Genomic DNA, 22,787 nt, shown 5'->3' with positions numbered 1-22,787 from the left:
AGCTGTCTCTACCTGTGAGGAGCTCTCTCACCTGCCCCCAAACCAGCCCCAACTCTTTCTCACTGATCAGTGTGCACCCAGACAGAGCATTTATTCTGAAAATTCAGTCTGTAAAATCCCCCATTAACTCCATGAACATTCCCCCAGTTTTCAATATATGAAAGTAGGGCATTGTCATGTAAGGAAAAGAAAGGATGAGACCGGGCACTACAACATGATGCATTGCACTCTAATGCAGTTTCTCTAGGCAGGACCCTTAAGGCATCTCCTGTTTCTGGGCAACCAGACTGAGCACATGACAACTCGGCCCACCTCACTGCAGGCAAACCTGATGCTTCCTTAGAAATGAGCAGGAACTGTGTCTCACCTTACCTAACAAACGGGGACATCACATCCACACTGCCTTTGATTACTGCCCACAAAGCCTGACATCACTCCAGCTCTGACACTTGCTTTCCACAACGGAAAACCAGTGGTACAACCACACTGGGTGAGGGGGTGGCTGTTCTGCAGAGGCAGGACACCAGCCCGCAGCTTGGTCTGGAGCGGACACCAGCTCTGCCAGAAGACACCTCCCATGCCCTGCTTACCAAGTGCTATTTGAATAAAGACAGGGAGGAAAACCACCTGCAGACACAGCAGATAGTTCCTCTGTGCCCAGCAGCAGTGACCATTGCCCACCGCCAGCAATTACTCCGGCAGGGAGGCGGGGGTGGGGCACAGAAAGGACATGCACCGACTGACCCACTGCACAGCCCCAAATGGGACCGAAGTCACCAGATGCAGACAACAGCCAGCAGCACAGTGACAAGAAGCAAAAATACAATAGCTGCCTTCAGCTGGAAAGGCCTTGTTAATGAAATCAGATTAAAGTAGGATGAACCTCCTATTACACAACCGCATTTCTGCCGGTGCGTTTCTTGTGGGTCTATTTATTCAAAAGGAAGCAGAGAAGTGGCCGAGTGGTGATGCAGGGAGAGGGGGAAGTGGCTCAGGGAAAGTATTGAGATTTCCTAGAAAGTCCACGAACCGCATGAAACCACAGAGGCATCCTGGGCACAGAATGATCATGGCCCTTCAATCAATCCCCAATTGATTTCACATGTAAACTTTAGATCATCTCAGTACAAAGCCTTTTCTCTGAGACTCGAGATGGAGAATCAGAATCTGCATTTCAGTGGAGATGCTCTGGGTGCTCAGCCACCGGCTCCGTCAGTGGAGCAGTGCTTCGGCTGGGGAAGGAGAAGGAGCCCACATCTCTGGAGACATCACTGCCCAAACCAATGCCGAGCTACTGCCTGGGCTTATTACCGGGCAGGTGATAACGAGGAGCCCTCACAGCACAAATTAACAGCTCACACTAAAGGTCAAGTGGGTAAGTGGTGTCCTCGCCTTGCAACAGGAACGTTCACCCTGAGCAGCCACAGGCTAGCGTGTGGCTCCAACTCCCTTCTCCTGCAGCCCCATCCCCTGGGCCCTTCTGGGACAAGGGCTTTCACCATCATTCTGCCGCCAAGGATTGGGAGGTTGGGGCTGAGCAGGCTCTGAGGGCACCAGGAAAATCCTGACTTTCTATTCCTTTGGTCCTGTTTGATCTCACGGCAGCAAAATACCACCTGAGCAAGCGGCAGCCCTGGTTCTAACACCCTGAAGGCTGCTGTGGAGGAACACAAGTGACAGACGCTCCCAAAGCGCTTCATTTCAGTAAGGCACAGACCTCCCCACCAGCGGTCCAAGCCCAGGGCACACTCACCAAAGGAGACGTCGCCGAATGGAGGGAAGGTACATGGAAAGGGAAAGTCGGTCCGATGACACAGCCCCTGTAAGGACAAAGGCAGAGGAGGAACTGGCTTGGTTAAAAAGAACTGCAAAGTGTTCGGCTTTCGTTACCACCGGGACGGATAGAAGCTGGTCTCAGCAGCACGGTGGGTTTCAAACCAACCCGTCACCCCTGCGCTCGGCACAGCATCCCTGTGCACAGGGGCAGCCAAAGCAACGTGGTCAGCAGGTGGCAGCTGCTGAGGTGGCTCAGGGCACCAGGGCAGGCAGGGTACACCCCCAGGTTGCTGCTGGCCCAGTGAAGGACCCTGAACAAGTGATGGCTCTGTGCCTCAGTTTCCCCATCTGTCGTGTGACGGGCAGAGCTGTCCATGCAGAAGCAGGTTCATTGTAACTAGCCCTCTCAGCCACAGGTTCCCTGCTTTGGTATCTCTTTGCTGGAACTGGCCTTTCCACGGGCTAGATGGACATCTTCCTCAGACCCTATTCCACACTACCATTATGCGTGCAGGATTTTGAGGCACGAATCCACAGGAGCCCCAGACATCTACTGAGAAACGCAGCACAAGTTCTACACAGTGGATGGCGGAATCTTGGAGGAAAGTATCAGCTTGTCACCAGTGCACCGGCTGACACATCCAAGAGCAAGACTATTTGCACCACCAAACATGAGTGTCCTGAAGCCACCACACCAGCCCGCCCATCCCTAAATTCAGAGAGGTTCCAAACTCCCAAACTCACCAACATCCACTGAAATCAGCACTTGAAGCTGCACAACATTCATTAATTTCATGGTTGATGCCAATCAATGCCAGCTCTGCCTCTTGGTGAAAAAAACAAATACAGATCAAGGAGCACAGTGACCCGTGCCTCCTAGTTTTATTCACAGGACTGCCACCGGGTCTCTCGTACACATGAACAGACCCCAGCCTCCCGCAGGAGGGACCTGCACTCACCCGTGGTGTCCCAGTTCCAGCATCCCTTTCTAAAGAGCAAAAGAACAAGCGTTCAGGACCTCGTCAGGTCTGTTTCCAAGCAAAGAGTGATCACCTATGGTTTGGGCATCTTCTGACTGCACGATCAAAAAGCACTCAAAATCTGACTTTCAGGAGTTTCAGTCCCATGCTAATTCTCGATTCCTGGAGCTGAATCCGTTCCTGAGAACAAGTTAGGTAGCAAATCCCTTCTGGCAATGAGGTTCCCTCTCCAAGGACCTCACGTAATCAGACTTAACCTGCCAAGCCCCAGCATCCTACTCTGGATGGAGCAAAGGGAGCAGACATGCTTTCCGTAATAGCACTTGCCAAAAGACAACAGAAAACTGCCTCCAAACCAGCCACAACTGGGTCTCACACTGGGAAACTGCCAAGGGTGAGCCTTGCAGCGAGGGGGGAAATAACTGCCGTTTCTGCTGAGCACACAGGAGCTGTGCTCAAGGAAGTCAGACCTGAAGGACTGCCCAGAGGGCTCGGCCAAGCAGCCAGCCCAGAGCCCTGTGCGCTACAGCCGGTAACAGCGCAGCTTGCAAGAGAACGGGGGAAGAGGGCAGTCTTTATGGCAACAGCCACATCTTCCAATAGTGCTTCTGAAGGGAGATCTGGGTCCTCGCAGAGCAGGAAGGAGCACAAGGTAGGAGAGGAACCACCTGCACTCCCACCGCTGTTCCTTCCTCTGCAGCCCCATGTCCCACCAGCCAGCTCATCTCCACTCAAAAGAACTGGGAGTTTTTCCCTCCCTGGAGAACTAAATCCAGTGCACAACCCCCCCTGAAGAGGGAGGCTCGGCTTGCCCCGGTGGGTGGGCATCTCAAAAGCATTTGAAACAAACAGCTTGAGTTGTGGGGCTGGAGAATGAGAGATAAGGGCTGGACAGGGGTCCTTGGAACAAAGGCAAGACAGAAAGCAAGGAGGCAGATGCCATCTCGAGGAGAGGAGTCTGCAGTGGGAATTACTGTGGAGGCACCCCCCAGGCTCCTGTAACCCTCCTCACCTGACGGTCAAGGTCACGGGCTCAGGGGACCCATCCACACTGAACCGGAATCCTTCTGTGAACTGCCCCAGGGCGGTGGAACTGAAGGAGATCTGGATGACTTGGAGGACATCTGGTAAAACGATGCCCTCCTGGGGGAGAAAGGAGAAGCAGGAGCCCAGAGCGGTCGCCGGAAGGACCAACTTGGAGGGGGCATCAATGACTCCTTTGTTAAACAGGATCACCTGCAGCAGCAAGAAAGCAAAATGGAAATACATGAGGAATCTTCTTTCCTTACAGAAGGCTGATTTGTTTTCTAATTAAACTTCTACAAAAGGCAGAAGATGCTGTGTGCTGCTGCTTGGCTGAAGCCAAAGAAAACACAACAGGACAGTTTCTGCCTTTGGGTTTTTGCATGCAAAAAACCCCAGTGATAACTTCACATAAACAGAGTCACTCTGGGTTTATTCCACTGACACAGAGCAGTCCGCTTGGACTTGCAGGGCTGAGGATGTGCTCAGCATCACCAAGGCGATGCAGACCTGCCCCAAAGAGCAGCAAAGGGCGGTCGCAGCATTACAGCGAATCGTCACCTAACTGCTCCCGCTCCAGATGAGCCCAGTCCTGCCAAGGGCAAAACACATTCAGCTCCCGTTACAGCCAGCAAGTTTACTGGATGTAGAAAATACCTTGGGACAGCCCCATAACCAGCTTCAGCAGCACTCCCCGACTCTGCTAGGGTACGTCAGTGAGGCGCATTTTGTTCTTTTCTTTGATCTGAGAGTCTCTTTGTCTTTGCTCAACCAGACATGTCAAGAAAGGATGAGAGTGAGGGGCATAGCAGCTCCACCTGCTCTAAAGAATCTCTTTCATAAATATTCACAGCCATCATCTACTAATTTACCATTATTTACTGTTCCAACAAGCTACACAATCCTGCAGCATTTGCTGAGATTCAGCAAGAAATGCCCACACCTGCCTGTGAGTATCAGCACACTGGTGGTCACCAAACCTACCCAAAGCAAAGCTCTACAGTTTCCGAAGGCTGCAGGTGAAATCCGGCCATTTCTGTGGACTTATCTACCTGCTTGGCAGTTATTTTCCCTAAGTTTTGTCCTCGCAAAACCTGTCAGAAAAACTGAGACAGAAGCAGAGGTACAGCCCTTATTTTTTTAATTTTGCAGCTGCTGTTGAAAACATTCCTGTATTCAAATTCTGCACTGGTAACTTGGAAACTACTCATATGTTTTACACCTTAATTACAAATTGCACTTAGGGATCCTACACTGAAGTTTACCTCCAGTCTGGCTACTTAATACAGCACTTGGAGTATCATCTACTTATTCACATTTTCTCCAGTAATGAAACCAACACATTGATATATATAGAATCAATAAAGAATCAGCATTAAAAAATGCATACATACAGAGCACAATATTTTGGCAAGAAAACACCTTAACGTGTCCTTCCCTGCAACAGTCAAGCTTTTGAAAGTGTCTGGCACGATGTACTGCCTCATTTTCTACCGCCTCCAGTTGCTGTATCATGGGGGTTTTTTTGGTTGGTTTTTTTTTGAGAAAACTTGCCACCATCGGCGGGGGGAGGCAAATACCCAGAAAGCTCCTTTGCTTCATTTCCAGAACTGCCCTGCTCTGTTCATAGAGCCAGAGGGGCACCAGGTCTGAAGGGTGGCAGGAGGCTGCTCAGCAGGGACAGTGCTCCCGGTGCCTGCGCGGGCAGCTCTGCGCGGGGAGGCTGCCCGGCTTCCCTCCGGCGCCAGGAGCCAGCAAGTTGCGCTTCACTGAAAGGTGTTTGCAACGGACTCGAGTCGGAACACAACACCTTTGTTCCAGCTGCTTTTTAACCGCCAGGGTACCAGGGCGCAGTGCATCTAGGGCTGAAACAAAAGCCTCTGGATCCTGACCTTTTTGACCCGGTGTTGCTATCATGTGTCAAGGGCTGGATTTTCTGCATGAAGCCTCCCAGCTGGTCTCAAAGGGAGGTTGCCAAAACGCAGGGATCGGGGCTTTGTGGACAACATACACACCTTTCAGACCCCATCAAAACTATCCAGATTCTGCAAAAACTCCCACATTTAACTTACATCAAATAATGCGTGCACATAACTGCCTGTGTTGCCAGAAATCCAGCAGGTGCACAAAGCTCACTGCTGCCCCAGGGGCCATCAGGATCCACCCCAACCCCAGCAAGCCCCACTGCTCACCTCGTAGCTGGGGGCTGATGCAACAAAAACCTTCCCGATGTCCAGCTGGTCAAAGCTGAAGCGCAGCTGGGGCCCTATGCCGCTCCCTTTGATGCGCAGGGGCAGCCTGGTCTCACGGCCTGGGGAGAGGTTGCCATGTCAGTACAGAATTCCTTCGGTTCGCCTGGATTTTCCAGGCAGCCTCGGAGTCAGTCTCCGACTCCGGGCTGGGTGGCACCAGCACTAGATGCTCCGCGAGAAGATACGGGACCCTTCTCTTCCCTCAGCAGATCAACTTTGCGGCTGGTTTCTAACTTCTGACGGAGCCCTTGGGCTGGTTTGTAACTTAGCAATCAGTTTGCACCCTCAGAAAGTGATGCTGCATATAAAACATGATTTCTGAATTCCTTCCCATGCACTTAAACGAGCTTTGAAATCCATTCAGAGAAGGCACAAAGCTCACAAAACAGAGCCGGAGAGAAAAATCTGCTGTCTGTATCGCTGCAATCGGAGACGACCGCACGGGAGCTGAGAAGTATGAGCCCAAGCAAGGCAGAGCAGCCTGCTGACAGCGATACCCCAGCAGCCTGCTGACAGCGACACGCGCACCCGAGCGCTGCCTCAAGCAGGCAGAGCATCTCAGCCACCACCTGCGCCTAACGTAGGGCTCCGTACCGGGGTGCTCCAGGGCTCACCGCCTGCAGCAGCGCCTTGTTAAGACGGGGCTTTACGGTCTCCAGAGAGCAGCACTCACCTGTTCCCACCATCAAACCAAGAGCTCAGCTTTGTAAAGACGCCCCACCTGAAGCATACTGAGCAGTTACGGAAAACCAGCCTCCTCGCTACTGAAACCAGATAAGCTCTAAGTGTACTGCTAACACACATATCCCTTGCTGCAAAGGCAACTGAGACCACAAGGCTTACAGCTGAACTCCAGGATGCTGAGTTTCTTCCTTAAGTCTGCTAAGATGGCATAGTGCGGGATCTTTCAGTCTGAAGCCTTTCTTGAACCACTGGAGCAGCCTAAAGTGCCTGAATTCTAGCTCAGATTTTGGCTTAGGTCCCCCTGCTGTTATAGATTTGCTAATAAGTTAAGATTGATTGACTTTATTTGATTGATTATTTGATTTTATAAAATCAATCATGTAATAGAAATATAAGAGGATAAGAAAATATATTTTAATGAAACTTATAGTTATAGTAAAAAGCGGCTATAGAAAATCCTCTGTACAGCCCCGTACCAAGGCCGGAGGAATTGGTCAGAATCACCTAGTAGGAATGTTTAGAACTTAGATAACAGACTTAAGATTTGAGATGATTGTTTATATGTAACCTAGGAGGATGTACTAAAATGTCAAAATGAGAATTTATGTGAACTGGGGAGAGTCGAGCGAAGCAACCCATAGTTGCTGGCCAAGAAACAGTTACCTCAAGTGGCAGGTAATTCCGGCAGGGGGAGATCAAGACCACCGACTCACATACCACCTACCCAAATCGTACCCCAGACCCATTTCCGGACCTTTCTAACCTTTACTGCGCAGAATCGGATATGGGAGGAGAGTATGTTAATGATTTATGGGAAATCTTACGATTATGCATGGATATTTAATGAATATGTATGAATGAGTTCTATATAAGGTGTATGATTTTGAACCATGGTGTGCGTCAATCGTGAGGGGACTCGCTCACGCACCCGGCCGTCCATAAAGAAATGTCTGCTTATCTACATCACATTGGTGTCGATAAGTTCTTCATTCCGAGATTTCGGTAACAGTTTTGGCGACCCAGATGGGACCTCGCTGAAGGAGACCGGAGGAGTCGGGGACCTGATCGGTTCCAGCCGGCACCGAGGACTTCTCGGGGATACCCATCGATCCCCGATCCGTAAGGCTCTTCGCGACGTTCCCTGGATTTTGGTAAGACACTTCTTCTTGTAATTGTAGTAAGTGGGTAGGAGTCCCACTATAATAAGTGTATGGTAAGGAGTGGGTTGGAGACCCACCAGTGGGTTTGAGTCTCACTGAGTAAGTCTGCCTGTCAGACGCGGTGAGAGCTGCGCAGGGTTGGACTATAAGGATCCTTGTGGAAGAGGAAGCCTAGGCGCCTGCCCGTAAGACATAAGCGAAAGCTATTGCAGGGTTGGACGAAAGTGGAAACAAGAGAACCTACATGCTCTAGTGTTCTCTAAGGTAGTGCCTCTAACAAGAAGTTAGGAGGGGTTTTTCTTCTGATACAGAATTGTTTATTGTGTCTGTGTATCGAGAAGAAAATTAAGAAGTGTGTAATATTGTGTTTTATGTCTTTGTTTAAAGTAACAATTGTGGAAAAGTGTGAGTGTGGCTGTAAGGGTGAGACGTGCAATTAAGCACGAAAGCGAGTGTGGAGCGTGGATCCGCGGATCGGGGAGACAGAGTTGAATAACTGTGTATTGTACTGTGAGTGATTATACCATGGCATCTAAGTTAACTCGGTTGTTTAAAAGTAAAAGCATGCGTAATCTTGCTGTAAATGATAAAATCCCGAAAAACTCTCCATTGGGATGTTTATTGGCACATTGGGGAGATTTATATGAGGATTTGCCAAAAAGCCAGATGATTGAGTATTGTAATAATTGGTGGCCTCTGTATACATTGGAAAATCAGGAAAAGTGGCCCATAAATGGAACACTGAATTATAATACTATTCTGCAGTTAATGTTATACTGTAAAAGGGAAGGGAAATGGAGTGAAATGCCATATGTGGATTTGTTCTTTTACCTGAGACAGAGAAAAGACTGGCAGGATGAATGCAAGTTAACTGATGGAGATAATTTTGTGATGGCTGTAACTGCTGATAACAAGAAAGTAAAAAGGTGTTGCTCAACTTGTGAGATCGGGAAAGGTTGTTTAAAGAAAAAGATTGTCACTGAGAGTGATGATGGACCAGAATTAGATATATCCCCTCTTAGGAGAGAAAGGAATCAGGGTCGAGAATCTAGGGCACGAGAACAGGCGATTGAACCGGATAGCAGTGGAACAGGAGATGTGGAAGAGAGATTATCGGAGATTGTAATTCATACTCCTGTTTCACGGAGAACTCGGCAACAGACACAGACTATAGCTCCCCTGCGACAGGGAGTTGGTAGTGATGGACCGGTCTATGTGAAAGTACCTTTTACAGCTATGGATTTGATGACTTGGAAGCAGGCAGCAGGAAATTATAGAGAAGATCCTGAAAAAGTGGGCAAGGTGGCAGATACTATAACTAGAACACAGAATCCAGACTGGAATGATTTACAGGTGATCCTGGATAATGTGTTAGATGATACAGAGAAGCAAACGGTATTAAAAGCTGGTAAAGCTCAGGCAGAGTTGGATGTGATGAGTGGAATTACAGGTGGAACAATAGAACAGAATTTTCCATCTGGGGATCCGCAGTGGGATCCAAATAATGTAACACATAGAGAAAGACTGAGACGGTATCAGAAATGGGTTTTATATGGGATTAGACATGCCATGCCTAAATCTCTGAATTGGTCTAAATTATATGAAGTAAGACAAGATAAAAATGAATCTCCCTCAGCATTTTGGGAACGATTAAAGGAAGCTGCCAGAAAACATACTGATTTGAGAGTGGAAACAGAGGCAGCACAAATGCAACTGGCTTTGATTTTTATGGGGCAATCGGCACCAGATATAAGGAAAAAACTCCAGAAACTGGAGGGAGAGAATTCAAGGAGTTTGAATACAATGCTGGAAGTCGCATGGAGGGTATATAACAACAGAGAAAGAGAAGAAAGAAAATCAAGGAGAACAGATTTATTGGCAGTAATGACAGGAACGGTAGACAGAGGAAGGGGCAGAGGAAGAGGACGAGGATTTAATGGGAGGGGAGGTTGTATGCACTGTGGCCATCGGAAATTTAATACCCCCTTAGGAGTAAATCAGTGTGCTTTGTGTAGAGAGGAAGGACATTGGAAAAAGGATTGCCCTAGAAACAAGAGTGTTTCTCACGACCTTGCCAAGATAATGATTTTAGACGACTGAAGGGGACCGGAGGGGAACCCAGCTGAACCTCTGGTTAAAATTTAGCTGGGAGATAAAGAAGTTAAATTTTTAGTAGATACAGGAGCGACATTTTCGGTATTAAATACATGTAAAGGAAAAATAGGAAAAAAACCAGCCAATATAATAGGAGCAACAGGGAAAGAAGAAAACCAGGCCATTCCTACAACACCTAGATTTGAAATTTGGAAATAAGATAATTACACATGAATTTTTGTATGTACCAGAATGTCCGATACCCTTGTTAGGAAGAGATTTGTTGTCTAAATTAAATGCACAAATTGTTTTTGATGAAGGAGAACTTTTCTTGAAAATACCCGAGTCAAAAACGGGAGAAATCTTGATGATACACGAAAGAGTAAAGGAACAAGAAATTCCACCGGAGGTGGATTTGGCAGTGATCCCTACTGTATGGGAAACAGATATTCCTGGTAAATCGAAACTAGCAGAGCCTGTTAAAATAGATTTGAAGGAAGGCGCAGGAACAGTGAGAATTAAACAATATCCAATCAAATCAGAAGTGAGACAGGAATTGAAGAAATTGAGTGATAAATTTTTGGAGTATAACATTTTGGAAGAATGTGAATCTGAGTATAATACTCCTATTTTACCAGTCAGAAAACCCTCGGGTGAATATAGGCTGGTACAAGACTTGAGAGCAGTAAATCAACTAGTTAAGGACATTTATCCTGTAGTAGCAAATCCTTATACACTGTTAACAGCATTAAGGGACACTTATCAACGGTTTACAGTGCTTGATTTAAAAGATGCTTTCTTTTGTATACCTTTGGAAAAAGAAAGCAGAAAACTGTTTGCTTTTGAATGGGAAAATCCTCAAACCGGGCGAAAGATGCAGTTGACATGGACTAGATTACCCCAAGGATTTAAAAACAGTCCAACTATCTTTGGAAATCAATTAGCAAAGGAACTTGAAATGTGGAAACAGGATAAATCAAGAGCTGGGCATTTACTTTTACAATATGTGGATGACATATTGATTGCTACAGAAGAAAGACTTACCTGTATACAGGTGACTATCGACCTCTTGAATTTCCTGGGACTAAATGGATACAAAGTGTCCAGGAAGAAAGCCCAGACAGCCTGCCAGACTGTGATATATCTGGGCTTTGAGATTTCAAAAGGACAACGACAATTAGGAAAAGATCGCAAAGAAGCTATTTGTGGTATACCTGAGCCGAGAAATATTCATGAACTCGGAGCGTTTTTGGGAATGACTGGGTGGTGTCGCCTTTGGATCATGAACTATGGGCTAATAGCTAAACCGCTGTACGAGGCCCAAAAGAATTCCCCCTTTGCATGGGGCCCACAACAACAAAAGGCTTTTGTAGAGTTGAAACGTGCCTTAATGTCTGCACCTGCCTTGGGACTGCCGGATCCAACCAAAGATTTCCAGTTGCTTGTTCATGAAAGGCAACACCTTGCACTGGGAGTGTTAACTCAGAGGACAGGAAGCTGGAAACGACCAGTCGGATATTTCTCTAAACAACTGGACACAGTGAGTAGAGGGTGGCCAAACTGCCTTCGAGCAGTGGCAGCAACAGTGATGCTCATACAAGAAGCTCGGAAATGGACTTTGGGAAGAACAATAACAGTCTATGTCCCACACATGGTGATAACTGTCCTAGAACAGAAGGGGGGACACTGGCTGTCTCCCAGCCGAATGATGAAGTACCAGGTGGTATTGACTGAACAGGATGATGTGATTCTAAAGACAACTAACCTGGTAAATCCTGCAGTGTTTTTAAGTTCCATACAGGAAGAAGGACAACTGGAGCATGATTGCTTGGCTGCCATCGAGTATGTTTATTCCAGTCGTGAAGATCTGAAGGATGTGCCATTGGAGAGACCAGACTGGGAACTGTATAGTGATGGAAGCAGCTTCATGGAACAAGGAGTCCGATACGCCAGATATGCGGTAACAACGGAGACTACAGTTATAGAAGCAGGAGCATTGGCGAGTACCACATCAGCCCAAAAGGCGGAACTCATCGCTTTAATTCGAGCCTTAGAGATAAGCAAAGACAAGAAAGTAAATATCTGGACTGATTCAAAATATGCCTTTGGGGTAGTGCATGTCCATGGAGCTTTGTGGAAAGAGAGGGGGTTATTGTCCTCTCAAGGATCAAACATTAAGCATCAAACAGAAATTTTATGATTATTGCAAGCAGTTCAAAAGCCAGATCAAGTAGCAATCATGCACTGTAAGGCACACCAGATTGGGAATACAAAAATAATAGCTGGGAATAATTTAGCTGATAGAACAGCAAAAAAGGTAGCAAAGAAACAAGCATTGCAAATGGCAATAATTCCTTCTAAAACAGTAACCCTTCCTAGGGAAAACCCGAGATATTCAGAGGAAGATGACTAATTGAGTCCGTTATTAAATGCTAAGAAAAACTTAGCGGGATGGTGGGTAACTCCTAATGGACAGGTAGTAATTCCACCTCTTGTGATGAGAGAGAGAATTCAAACGAGACATCAGGAATGTCACTGGGGAGCAGAAGCCTTAGTAACATCTTTACGAAAACAAGTAATATCAGTTAAGATGTTGGGAATAGCTAAAATGGTAACTGCAAAGTGTGAAGTATGTTTGAAAAATAATCCAATGATTAAGAAAAAGGTTCAAATGGGTAGACTGAAATCTGGTGTAGAACCTGGAGATGATTGGCAAGTAGATTTTTCAGAGCTACCCAGACAAAATGGGTACCGGTACATCCTGGTAGGGGTTGATACTTTTACAGGATGGCCAGAAGCCCTTCCCTGTCGCACTACACAAGCAAAAGAAGTGGTGAAGTGGTTATTACTCCGAGATTTGGAGTTCCTATTGGAATTTCTTCTGACAGAGGTCCACACTTTGTTGCTGAAGTAGTCCAAAGTGTTAGCAAAGTATTGGGTATTAATTGTGACCTACATTTATCTTGGAGACCCCAATCTAGTGGGAAAGTGGAAAGGATGAATCAAACTTTGAAACCACAAATAAGTAAAATTTGTCAAGAAACCAGTCTAAAGTGGCCTCAGGCGCTTCCATTGGCATTATTACGTATCAGGGTACAGCCAAAGAGTGGAACCTCACTCAGTCCTTATGAATTATTATATGGAAAACCATATGAGTCTCCAGAACCAAATCCAAACGTACATGTAAAAGGAAAGCAGGATGTATATAACTATTTGCTTTCTCTAGGAAAAACTCCGGCTGCAATTCGGAGTGCAGTAATTTGGAATAGACCTTTATCCCTGGAAAATTCAGTGCATGATTTCCAACCAGGAGATTATGTCTATGTGAAGACCTGGACCTCTGAACCTTTACAGGAACGTTGGAAAGCACCTTTCCAAGTACTGTTAACCACTTTTACGGCTATCAAGATAGCAGAATCGGATGCTTGGATCCATTATACTCGAGTGAAGAAAGCACCTATTCCATGGAAGATTATCAACCGTGACCCAAAGACTTTAAATTTGACTTTGAAAAATGTCTCATTTTTCATATCAGGTTATGATCGTTCTTTGGATTCCATTTGGGTTGGTAGTGTTGGCAGGATCATGGGCTGACTTGGTGGACAGGAATGAAAGACAAATAGAGACAGAACAAGTGATTGAAATTCCCAAACAAACGGCTGAGGAAAATTTGATGGTAGGATTGATTAAAAGATTTGCCAATTTACAAAATGTTATGCAGATCACTGCTTGTTTACCAATACCGAGGGCAGTAGGTGAATCTATTCCATGGGGAATCTTAACCATGAATCTGACCAAATTAGAATATGAAAATGAGACAATGGATTGTAAACAAGAACCTAGGGAAACTTGGGAATTGCAAAAGGTTAAAGTTGGGGAAGAATCACCAGTATATTCAACCATTTGGGAATGTAAAGGATGATTTGTAGCTAAACCGGGATTATATGGAGATTTAGGGAACAAGGGATGGTGTTACTAGCCTAAAATGGCTACAACAAACACCAGTGTATGGATAACCGAGACAAAATGTGAGAAAAAGAATCGAACCCTACAGGAAAAGGAAATAGTTTGGGATTCGGTTTGGTCTATGACCTTATATTCCCATTTTCAGTATATGGCAAAAACTCCTTGGTGTTTTACCTGGGATGGAAAAGTGTTTTCAGTATTACCCTGGGTCAATGATAGATCAACTTCATTGGGAGAAAAGGAGAATAAAATAGTGCCATGGTGGAAATGTGAAAAAGTGTATGATTGTAGCAATGCAGACTTAATAATTCAAAGAATCCCTCCTTTGGCTGCTGCTTTAAAATATGGTTGTTTTTGTCGAGGTCTTAAGAATACTCTCAATCTATCTAGCGCCTATATACCCAGAAGAGGAATTATGTTTAGTTGTAGAAAATCTACTATTCAAAGTCCAGGACATTTAATTTGGGCATTGAGTGATGGAACCTGGACAACTCATCTACCATTAGATGGTAAAGTGAAACAAATAACTTTAGGCGTGCCAACATTGTGTCCGATTTGGAAGAAATCACCATTTAGAGGATCTCTAGAAAATTTAGAACTGAAACGAACAAAGAGATCTGAGACAAATGATGATACTTGGAATGAACCATCTACAGGAGTGAAAATTGGCTGGGCAATTGAATCACTTTTAAATCCTATAGCATCATATAGAAACAGAGCATGGCTTTATAAGTTAACTGGTCAAGTGGAAAAATTAGCAAACGTTACCAAAAAGGGGTTTAAGGAATTGAACATACAATTACAGGCGACCTCTAGAATGACTTTACAAAATAGAATGGCACTAGATATGCTCCTACTTAAAGAACATGGAGTATGTGGATATCTCAAAGATAAACTGGACCACTGTTGCATCCCCATTTCAAATGTCACACAAGATGTGGAACATGATTTGGATTTATTAGATAAAATTGAAAAAGAAACAGAATCAATTCAAGAAGATATGTCAGAAGACTGGTTAGGGAAAATTTTTAACAAATTAGGAAGGAACTTGAGCTCTTGGATACAATCCCTAATCAAAACTTTGTTTCTGTTACTGATTGTCTTTTTGATGATCATGTTGGTATATGCATGTTTGAAGAAGCAGTTTACCAATAGAATTGCAATCAATCGTATGATCATGAGAGAAGTACCAACCAGTCCACCAGGGTATAGCCCACCACCAAAATATGTTGAAACAAATGATATGTAAATAATGTGAAAGTATTGAAATAATGATTTTCAACACTTTCAAAGGGGGGAAATGTTATAGATTTGCTAATAAGTTAAGATTGATTGACTTTATTTGATTGATTATTTGATTTTATAAAATCAATCATGTAATAGAAATATAAGAGGATAAGAAAATATATTTTAATGAAACTTACAGTTATAGTAAAAAGCGGCTATAGAAAATCCTCTGTACAGCCCCGTACCAAGGCCGGAGGAATTGGTCAGAATCACCTAGTAGGAATGTTTAGAACTTAGATAACAGACTTAAGATTTGAGATGATTGTTTATATGTAACCTAGGAGGATGTACTAAAATGTCAAAATGAGAATTTATGTGAACTGGGGAGAGTCGAGTGAAGCAACCCATAGTTGCCGGCCAAGAAACAGTTACCTCAAGTGGCAGGTAATTCCGGCAGGGGGAGATCGAGACCACCGACTCACATACCACCTACCCAAATCGTACCCCAGACCCATTTCCGGACCTTTCTAACCTTTACTGCGCAGAATCGGATATGGGAGGAGAGTATGTTAATGATTTATGGGAAATCTTATGATTATGCATGGATATTTAATGAATATGTATGAATGAGTTCTATACAAGGTGTATGATTTTGAACCATGGTGTGCGTCGATCGTGAGGGGACTCACTCACGCACCCGGCCGTCCATAAAGAAATGTCTGCTTATCTACATCACATTGGTGTCGGTAAGTTCTTCATTCCGAGATTTCGGTAACACTGCCATCCCATTCTACTCTTGTATGGAAAGCGAGTAGCACAAGGAGCAGAAGATAGCCCCAGAAGTTGTACACAACCGTCACTGTGGCTTTTGTGCAAAACTATTCCTCTATCCTTTGAGCTCCTTTTGTGTGACACCCACCATTAACTAAAGCTTAGGGACTGAAAGTTGATTCCTTTTTTTATAAAAGTCTGCTGCTTAGCCATTCCAGAATGTCCAAACCAACTTCTTACTGCAAAGAGCAGCCCACGTGTGACTAGATCACAACTCGGAAAAAACCCTCCTGGAACAGCCTTTTCAGTGATCCCTGACTTTGGGCTTGCAACCGTGGCACGGGGATGTTTGATCACATCCAAAGCCAGAAAGGAAGAGCTAGGGAGCTTTTGCTGAATTCAGTGGTTTTTCAGTGGATCCAGCCGCAGCCCAGCTGACAGCAGAGATGAGTTACACTTCACAGCTCAGGCACGCATCAGAGGGCTGTGTACTTCTATTGCACAGACACCCGAAAAGAGGCAGTACTGGGTGCTTGCTGTTCAGAAGATTTTTCCATCTTGCATCACATGTGGCCTAATTTTCATTAAAAACTTGATGTTCTAAACCATCAAAGCTCTTAGGAAATGACAAAGATTTCCAAGGGACAAGTTTTGCCCATAAGCATGGGTGAGGCATGCCCCACGGCCACTATCATCAAAAAAAATCAGTGGCCATTCTTTCCCTTCTGCAGCAGGCCCTCAGCCTCTCCTGGAAGGTCTGCGGAAGCTATCCTTTCTTCTGCCCCACCATTGATGCTGGAACTTTAGGAAACCCTGGGAGTTTTACGCTCTCTCCTTCCAGGTGAACCTCAGAGAGTGCTCTCCTGAAAGGAGGAGGAGCAGAGTAAAATACAGACCATTCAGGACAGCCGAGAGAAAAAGAAAGAAAAAAGAGAGTATGTCCCGCTCCTCACTAGCAGCTGGGGCTTCCAGGAGCACCCAGCCGCTGGCCAAGGCCTGGGTACCCCGGGCTGGGACCGTGTGATGCCCCCACCACAGCATGTCCCAGAGCACATGGACCAGGGCATGGAGGGGCCGCAGCCTCCTTGTCCTCAGTCCCAAAGCCACACCTGGTTCTGTGGAGTGAGAATTCGGATCTCAGTCGGGTTAACACCTTGGCACATCATGGAGGGATTACAACTCGGCATTCAAAGAAACAGGGGTGTGGGTGGCCCAACAGCACAGAACTGTTTCCCAAGTCCCTAACTTCTGCTGCTTTCTGGCACTCATCTTTTTGCCCACGGAACGTCCCCAGGTTTTGAGGTTGGTTTTGAACGTGATTCTCAACCAACCACATGAACACAGAGATCCAGCTTTACACGATGTAGGACACGGCAAGTGAAGGAGGGATCAGCACTTAGGATTTTGCTTCTCCCTGCAAAAGCGGCTTAGAAATGGGTTTTGGAAGAAATCAGATGTAACCCAGTACATTTCCATATCCAGAAAAAAACAACAAAAAAAGAATTTTAGGTGATTGAGCCCCCCCACCACGGGCTTCCTTCCAGCACTCAAGAGCCATGGCTTTATTTGCATGAATAACTAAGAAAGTTCATTTTGAGCTTAAACAAAACAAATTTCAAACCACTTCTTAACCGCTGGCTTTGCAAGTTGCACAGTGCTGATGAGTTCTGTAAATCACCTGATCCAGAAGCGTTCGGCTAAGCAATTTATGGAGGCAACTGCAAAAACACACATGGAGGCCAGCCACTTCCCCGTGGGGCTCGAGATCCAACTGCAATTTCACAGTGCTGCACTAGGGCAAAGCTACTAAATATTCCCTGCAAGGGGCACACGCTGTCTGCAAATCGTCCTCCAAAGGGATCTGTGACTGGCATGCAAATGCACGAGGAAGGCTGTCACACTGCTCAGAGTCGTCAAGAAGCAAAATTAATGACTCCCTAGTTAAAGATCACGGGTTTCTTCTTTAAACTCTTTTTGCACCCTGGGACAGTCTCCACCCTGACGATACAGCGGCTCAGCTCTGTTTTGTGAGGGATGGGGGGTAGGTGACCTCCTTGAGGTCCTCTCCCAAGGGGCCCATGGAAGAGTTCAGATCTCCTGAGGGACCACGAGGGTTTTTCCAGAGCAGGCTCCTCTTTCTAAACACCGATCGCTTGCCCAGCTCTGTTTCCTGTAACTCCCAGGTTGCATGTAAGTAATTTTCCTATTTCTCTGCCACAACAACAACAAAAGCTCTCCAGGCACAACCCCTGGAGATCCCTGCAGCAAAGTGATGGACAGCCCCACCACCACAGCAAAAATCCCAGGGCCAGGAGCACAGCGCTGAGCCAGGATTCCCTTGGGAGCAACTTTTTAAATCAACCCTTTCCTTCCACAGCTCTAACAACTGCAGCTGGCGGCCAGGAAGGCGGTTTGTTAACACGAGCCCTGGTTAATTACTGTAGGTGGCATCTGCCAAGTAAACCCTGCGCAATTACCGTATCAATAAAAAGCTGTTTCATGGCCTTTGTATCTGTCAGCTTGGAGCAGTAAGGAATGGCTCGAAGCAGCTGGGTTAGTGATCTCAGCACCCTCCAGAACGGGAGCCTGGCTGCTGGGGACCACGGGCCTCGCACCTCCTTCCTCTTAGATGGGGAAAACCAGAGCGTTCCCTGGATGGAAATCTGACAGGGACCTCCCACTCCTGAAAAACACCTCAAGCAGCACCACACGGACGGAGAGGAAGGACAAGGTAACCTGAACCACGGAGCTTGCTGCAAGCATTCCCTGCCCCGTGCCAGCACAGCAAGGCCATCACCTCTGTAAGGGCAAAGGCGGCGTAACTCGGTGGGTCAGTGATAACCGCTCCCAGAAAAAGACCTGACAGCACTTCTGTCAGCCGGGAGGAGCATAAAGCTTGTCTAGCAGGCTGCTCGCACTCTGACTTCTGGGGAGGGTGCTCACCCTGCTGAGGGCAGCGAGCCCTGTAACACGCGACCCAGATGAAGCAGAGACTTGAGCCACGAGGTGACGATTCCCACGCAGGGACAGCAGCACACGTGTGGCACGTTCACAGACACCCTGCGCTCAGCAGGGCTCAGCCACTACGGTCTGGCAGCGCCTGGAGAGCGGGAGGTGACCCAGGGGCAGGGAGCACGTTTCACTCAGCTCCTACCGCCTCAGGAGCCCGATGGTGCATCCACGTAATAAAGGCTCATCCTGGAGGTCTATAGGGGCTTAGTGCTCGTCCACCAAAGCTCTTCTGCTGTGTACCTCTCTGCCTTTACAAACACCTTGCAGCACAACGAATGCATGGTATGAAAGCTCGCTGCTTTGGCTGCTCTGCGATCAGCGGTCGGAGCCAGGCGCACTAAGCCCTGGCTCTGCACAGACCAGCTGGGAGCCACGGGGACAGCAGGAAGGTGCTGGCACTGCCCTGCTGACCACCGGCTCTTCCTAGGAATTCCGTGGGAACCAACTGGGCTGGAAGAGTATTTGTGCCTCGCCTTTGCTGTGGGTAGCAGGAGGAGGAGAAAGGAGCTGTACCTGAGATGTCGCAGCAGACTGTTGATACACTCTGGCTTCTCGGGGTTTGAAGATCACGTAAATTTCAACTGAAGAATTTGGCCAGACATCTCCCTCCTAAGACAGGAGACAACAAACCATTTACCTTCAAACGTTACATTTCTTGTTTTCAACCACAGCCCTGTAAGCCTTTATTTAGAGCATCAATGACGAGCAAGGAGCAAACAACACTTACAAAATGTGTAAGACTTTGGAAGCAGCTGTGAAAAAAATTAAGTCCCTTACCTTAACTAGCACCCGGTAAAGGCTTGCCTTTTTTTTTTTTTTTTTTTTTTTAATTAGGGCTATAATAAAGGAACTAAACTGGCTGGCTTCGGCATATCAAGGATCTCTTCAGAAGTGCCAGCTGACCTAAAGAAAAGATACGGTTTCCCTCCAAACCTTCCCTTATATCCCTGTGTCACTACAGCCATGTGAACACGTCTTCTCAGATCAGAAGAGATTTAGCAAGTCAAATGGATTTTTCCATTCTTAGTTACAAAGACAGAAAGAAAGAAAACCATGCCTGCCTTCATCATTGCAGAAGAGATCTGTAAACCAGCTCACAAACAAAGGCAAGGTCCCGTCAGGGCTGGCTACCCCGGCCAGGGCTCACTGTCCAAGCCTCCCTCTGCTTGCAGGCAACAACTGGCAGAAGAGGAATATCAGGGCTTTGCAATCTGCTCCAGCTGCCTGCAGGTCTCCACAGGGGGTATGAGACATTGCCCATGACACAAAGCCCTAGTTGTCCTGGCCTCCTCCCGTTCCTGCATCACCGCTGCTGTCGGAAGCGGAACCGGAGCTGGGTCAGTGCCCACGTGGCATTTCTCTGACACTAGAATGTGATCCTGGCTCAAAATAACCCAAACCGAACACCAAAATGGTGAACTTCCGCTGCACAAAAAAAATCCAGCTTCAGCAAGAACCTGGGAGAAGCCTGCAAGCGTAAATCTTCAAACAGCGAGGGAGTGGCGATGGGTCCCTGCAGGTGTTATTCCCAGCGGCCGAGGCCCCAGCGGGATGATTTGCCCAACACCACCGAGACCACGGTGATCGCTGCAGTGTTGCTGGCATCTCTCTGTACGCTGTATAACTCACCAGATGTCCTGCCATGCTCCAGGAAGCCAGTCAGTGGTGCAATAAGATCCTGGTAAGGGACATATCTCCCTACATCCAGGGTGCTGCTGGATCCCAAGGCACAGTCAGATGAGACTGCTCTAAGGCATCAGAGGAGACAAGCCTACGGACGAGCAACACAACCCATCCATTCATATGCACCCGCACAGCTCTCTGCAACAATCCTAACGCAGCATTATTGATGGAGCCTTGCACTCATATCCTCACTCCCAAGAAAACCTGCACCAGCAGTTAACAGACTCAAACCTCTTGAGCTTCTGACATGAAATCACCATTCTCCAGGATTCAACGTATTTGGACAGAAACTTCAGGCAGTACGGCCACAATCAGCTTCCCTGTATTGTCAGTGAAGCTGCACGCCAGACTGTTTGACTCAAAGGGAGAGGGCAAGAAGAAATCATCAGTTACACATTATTCTACTATTCTGTGGCTAAAAAAAAATTGTGAAGGACATGACTGTTTTGGGAAACCTTTGTCATTTCTCCCTTCATTACTGCTGTATGTCAGACCATAAAACTGGAAAATATTGTGACCTATTTCTCCTGGGAAATGAAAATAGGCTGTTGGAAAGGTTCCTCACATTCCTGCTACCCCACGGGGAAGAAAGAATTGCTGGTTAAAAGGATACACTTCACTACTCACCCTTGCGGGCTACTGCTACACAGGCGTACCAGCCCTAGGACACGGCAGGAGCCAGCGGTCTGCCGCGGCTAGCATATTCTCCGTAAGATGGCAGTTGAGTCAGATCATGGAAAACTACCGTGGATGCTTGCCAGGGCAGAAATGCAACTATGCAGTGCTGTGAACACGATACTGCAACACTTCTGGCTTAATGTCAGCCTCAGGCAGGCTGCAGCTGGCAGGTGGCATAAAATACAGACGGTGGATGTATGATGATCCAGCACAAAAACTCCTGCTGTTGTGCCCTGGCTTTGCTACAGCATATGCCGACGTGATACCCGAGGGGACGGCACACCATGACTCACCGCTACAGAAGTGACCTCAATAAGGAGACCAACCATAAATAGATGCAGATCCTATTTCCCCTCCCTCAGCCCCTAAATAATGCGAATCTCCTCAACCTCCACCAGCCTGAAAAGGAAAAAGCTGGTCTTGGAAAGTGGGGCACCACCAACTGTCGGCCTGCTTTGTTTGGTGGAGGGAGAAGGTGATCCATGGAAAGGAAATCACTGCTCAAAGCACACCAAAACCCCCAAAGACAGAGCTGGCAACACAAGTACTGAAGTGACTCCCCAAAGTGCATCCTGTTAGTTCAGGGCACTCAGGGAAAAGGCAGCGCCAAAGCCAGTATCTGCCCCTTCCCATCAATAACCGAACCCACAGCGAGCGGAGGGATGGACCATAGCTCCCACTGGAGATGGCGCCTTCTGCCAAAAACCAAAGTGCTCTGCAGTCCCCTCTCATTTGGATGGGGACCAGCTGGGCACCTCAGCTGAGGTGGACGTTTGCAGGAACAAATATCGCTGTTATCTCCTGGCCCAACCTCTGCACCAACAGCAGTAGCACTTGCGTAACCTGCACATCTTGAAGACCACCTCCATCGGCTCAGAGCTGACACGTGGCACTGAGGAGTCGCTACCAGGCAATGACAAGACAGTGATGACTTGTCAAGGTAAGAGCAATGATTACAAATCCTTTTCCTCCCTTTCCTCTGGTTTCCATTTCCAAGGAGTCAGCTCCCACGTGTCTGTACTGTGACTTACAGCTAAGCTGTGGTGGGGAAGGTGCAGCAAAAAGCAAGGACTTTGTCCTTTGAGAGCCACCTGGGCTTCTACCACAGATGCTCCTGCTGACATACCATGCGTCTTTGCAAAAATAAATCAACTTCGAGATGCACTCAGGAAGTCAGAGTTACAGAACAGCTTGTTTCCCACAGGCTTGGACGGCTGCTCAAAACGTTCATGGTCACAGGCTGACTACAAAACCGCTCCTCCTCTTTTCTCTTATTATTTTCATCAGCAAGTTAACCTTATACAGGCTGAAACAGCCTGCTGCAGCTTCCACTGAGAGCAACCCCTGGCAGCTAACGGCCCGCTTACACAGCAAAGCTGCTGCACAAACCCTGCAAAGCCACCCTGCCCAGAGAGCCTTTCCAAGGCTATCGTCCCTCCAGCGGCCTCCTAACCTCTGGGAACCTCCAGCCGCTTGTTCCA

General features: G+C 47.0%; 1 pseudogene; it reads right to left on the bottom strand.

The window, feature by feature from the left end:
* LOC129736966 (hydrocephalus-inducing protein homolog) overlaps positions 1–22,787 on the bottom strand; it is a 68,147-nt pseudogene that overhangs the window by 8,350 nt on the left and 37,010 nt on the right.

This window comes from Falco cherrug, chromosome 10, assembly GCF_023634085.1.
Source record: "Falco cherrug isolate bFalChe1 chromosome 10, bFalChe1.pri, whole genome shotgun sequence".
NCBI classification, from domain to species: Eukaryota; Metazoa; Chordata; class Aves; order Falconiformes; family Falconidae; genus Falco; species Falco cherrug.
Note: the sequence above shows the minus strand (reverse complement) of the source record. Positions and strands in the feature narration are given on the sequence as shown.